Here is a 4,360-nt window from a genome sequence, read left to right on the forward strand (position 1 = left end):
CGCCCAGCAATCACTTCTCCAGCTTCCCACAGAGTTCTCGGGTACACCTGATCAGGTCCTGGGGATTTATCCACTTTTAACCGTTTCAAGACATCCAGCACTTCCTCCTCTGTAATATGGACATTTTTCAAGGTGTCACCATCTGTTTCCCTACAGTCTATATCTTCCATATCCTTTTCCACAGTAAATACTGATGCAAAATACTCATTTAGTATCTCCCCCATTTTCTGCGGCTCCACACAAAATGTGAGATTTTTAACTTTGTCCACCCCAGTCCAACACCGGTACCTTCCACATCATTCTTTCAATAGTTATCACTAAAACTGCTTCCACTATCCTTTCAGCCAGTGCATTCCAGATCATTGTAACTAAAGTGTGTTACAAAATTCTTCTCCTTTCCCCTCTTTTGTCAGTTACATTAAATCTGTGTCCTCTGGCTAATGACCCACTTATTAGTGAAATTTTTTTCTCACTATTTACTCCATCCAAAGATTTTCTTGATGGAAGGCACAGTTTTCAGGTAGGCCTTGAGATTTGCTGAAATACAACTGAATGAATCATGGTTATTCCTGCAGCTTCAAAGCTCACTCAAAAACTGAAATTGAAGGTATTACTGAGACTTTTTGCGATTTGCAAATTTTACTAATGCTGTAGCCGCTGACCGAATTGTGAGGACACGAGAAAAGAGTTCAAATGGTAGAAGAAGGGCAGAATATGAAGTGCCCTTGCTCACAGACCCAAAGTTCCAGAAGCTACAGGGAATTCAGTCTTGGCAGAAACGATGGCACGATGAGATACGTCGGTTGACAAAACAGGAAACCACAGAAAAGGGTGGTGCAGGCAGCGAGTGTCGCATCTCAGGCAGTTTGTCCCACATCAACCACACCGTAAATCACAAGATATGGCTGCAAATGTTCTGGTGACTTGGTGAAGATGGCAAAGGTCAGTGAGGCATGAGTGTCAATTCAGATCCTAAAATAATGTGGTAATATCACCACACCATGCGTATCTGTGCAGTTAATATGTACAACATGCCATATCAACCCCTCCACTAGCACCTGTCCTTCTATGTAGGCTGATTCCCAAAACCTGGACTGTTGAAGTTGTTGCATAACCTGCAGAGAAAGCTACAGCCACCTAGGTGATTGCCAAATCTGACTCTGTAAGTAGCCTTTGGAACTCTTTATTTTCCTGCTGCCTCACAGTGCCAGGGACCCGGGTTCGATTCCAGTCTCGGGCAACTGTCCATGTGGAGTTTGCACATTCTCCCCATGTCTACGTGGGTTTCCTCCAGGTACTTCAGTTTCCTCCCACAGTCCAAAGATGTGCAAGTGAGGTGAATTGGCAATGTTAAATTGCCCATAGTGTTCAGGGATGTGTAGGTTAGGTGCATTATTCAGGGGTAAATCTAAAGTAATGGCTTTAGGTGGGAGGCTGTTCAGAGGGTCGGTGTGGACTTGTTGGGCTGAAAGGCCTGTTTCCACACTGTAGGGATTCTATGATTCTAAGGGATTTTAAGATCCTTGCAAAGGAGCAGTTGGGATCAGCTATGAACATAAAAACAAAAACAAGAGCAGGTCACTTGGCTCCTTGTAGCTATTCAATCGTTGAATAACATCAGGGCTGATCTGATTTTAAACTAACCTTGACATTCCTACATACTCCAGATAATCTTTCATCCACTTGGAAATTACAAATCTATTTAGCTCTGGCTGAAAAATGTTTAAAGATTCTGCACGTACTTTCTTTTGAGGGAGGGAATTTCAAACAATCCTCCAAGACATTTTTTTTTGTCATTTGTGTCTTAAATGGGTGGCCATTTATTTTTAAACTCTGATCCTTGGTTCTAAATTGTCTTATAGGAGGAATTGTCTTCAATACTGAAAAGACAACCTGAAGGCAGCAAAAAGAAGCAATTCACCTTCTTAGGAAATATTGTTTTTGGTGTACATTAGTGATTTAAACTTAAATGGAAGGGTATGATCACGAAGTTTGAGGATGGCTTGAAAATTTAGTAGGGTGATAAATAGCCTTACACTGCAGCAGAATGTCAATGGACTGTTCAGCTGGGCAGAGCAGTGCCAAATGGAAAAGTGTCAGGTAATGCACTCTGGCTGGGCTAACAAGCCAAGGATGTGATTGCACTAGACAGGGTAGAACAGATTGACCAGGATGCTGCCTGGGCTGGAAGGTCTGACTTATGAGGTTTTGATTTATAATCTGGGGTCTTTTACTTGGAACAGTGAAGGTTGAGAGGGATCCTGATAGAGGTGTATAAGATTATGAAGGGCATGTATAAAGTAGACAGGAAGATAATTTTTTTTCCATTAGTAGAAGGGTCAATAAACAGGGGGATAGGTTTAAGGTAAGGGTAGAAAGTTAATAAGAGAGTTGAAGAGAATTTTATTTCATTCATAGGGCGGTGGGATTCTAGAACTTTCTGTCTGATGGAAGGTTAGAGCAGATATTCTTGTAACATTTAAGCAGTATTGAGAAAAATCACATGTTTCTCTTGTCTCCGCGGCTATGAGCCAAGAGGTGGAAAATGAGATTAGTGTAGTCAGATCTTTGTTGACTGTTATGGACATGATGGGCTGAATGGCCTCCTTCTGTGATGTAGATGTCCCTGAGTCTGTGAATGTGGTAGAAGATAGAAATATTGCAGAATCCTATGCAATTCATTGTAACATGTACTCAACTGTCTGAGCAGTTCACTGCACTTTTTAGAGTCCCACAGGGAAACCATAGACCTCTTCTATTGAGACTCACCCTCCCTTTCCAATACAAGACAGATCCTGCACCACTGCTGTCAGAAAGCATCCTCTGTGATGTGTGATAAACGCTGGCTACTCAGGCTCATGACCGTCTGAGGGAAATGAAGATAAGCAACACATATTACCTTTGACACCGATGTACACTTCCGAACAATGTTTGATATTTTCCAATGGCAGAAACATTCTGGGTGTCTGGGGACAGCAGGTGAGCAAGTCCCTCAGAAATAATCAAGGGATGAGTAAAAATGCAAGAATAAGAAAGTGCTGAAGAAGCTCAGCAAATCTGATGGCATCAGTTCCAAAGAAATATTAACTCTTCTTCTGTTTTCACCGATGCTGAGTTTGTCTAACTCTTTTTGTTTTTATTTCAGATCTCCAACCTTGACAGTGCTTAACTTTTATATGAATAGAAACACATTGGACTTCATTTACAACATTGAACTTGCTGTCATAAATGAAAAAGTAGTGGGCATATAAGGCAGTGTTATGTTTCACCCAGGCCTTAAGTAAGATGTCCCAAATTCCATACAGTGGGGGTGAACTGTCTTTCCTCCTTTACCCACTTGACCCCTTCATAAAGTTCCAATCTATTGTCCCCTCATAAAACAAGGATAATTTAAAAATAGATCCCTTTGCTTGTGGTTACTTTTCTCCCAGACCCAAATGAACTCATGAACTTAACAAGAGCCAATTTTCTTGAGTTAATAAGAAGTGAGTTTATTAATTAATCAACACATGAAGATTTAGTAACACAATGCATGCAGACACAGATCAGAAATAAGAGGTGAATCTAAAAAGATAAAAGCATTTTTTGAAAAGTTATTTGGATCAGTTCCTGAATCGTTCATGAATGTGGATAGTTGAACGTTGTGGTCATTATAGGTGACGATACATTTTGCCAGAGCAGCGAGGAGAGAAGGAGAGGTGAAGCGAGGGCTGCAGGGAAGGGTGAGTTTTCCCGCATTAAAAGGGACTTTTTTTATTCCTTATTTTTTCATCAGTCTCTTTGGGAATTTAGAATAGTGAGAACGGAGGTTAGGGCAGTTGAATGCTCCTCTTGCAGAATGTGGGAGGTAAGGGTCACCACTAGTGTCCCAGCTGACTACATCGGCGGGAAGTGCACCCAACTCCAGCTCCTTGAAAACCGTGTTAGGGAACTGGAGCTAGAGGTGGATGAACTTCGGATCATTCGGGAGGCAGAGGGGGTAATTGAGAGGAGATACAGGGAGGTAGTCACTCCAAAGGTACAAGAAAAAGGCAAATGGGTTACAGTCAGGGGACGGAAAGGGAACCGGCAGGCAGTGCAGGGATCCCCTGTGGCCATTCCCCTCTACAATAAGTGTATCGTTTTGGATACTGTTGGGGGGGATGATTTACCAGGGGAAAGCAGTGGGGTACAGGGCTCTGGCACAGAGTCTGTCCCTGCTGCTCTGAAGGGAAAGGGGAAGAGGAGCGGAACAGTAGTCATTGGGGACTCGATAGTTAGGGGGACAGATAGGAGGTTCTGTGGGGATGAGAGAGACTCACGGTTGGTGTGTTGCCTCCCAGGTGCCAGGGTTCGTGATGTCTCTTATCGTGTTTTTGGG

The sequence above is a fragment of the Chiloscyllium plagiosum genome, chromosome 12 (assembly GCF_004010195.1).
Source record: "Chiloscyllium plagiosum isolate BGI_BamShark_2017 chromosome 12, ASM401019v2, whole genome shotgun sequence".
NCBI classification, from domain to species: domain Eukaryota; kingdom Metazoa; phylum Chordata; class Chondrichthyes; order Orectolobiformes; family Hemiscylliidae; genus Chiloscyllium; species Chiloscyllium plagiosum.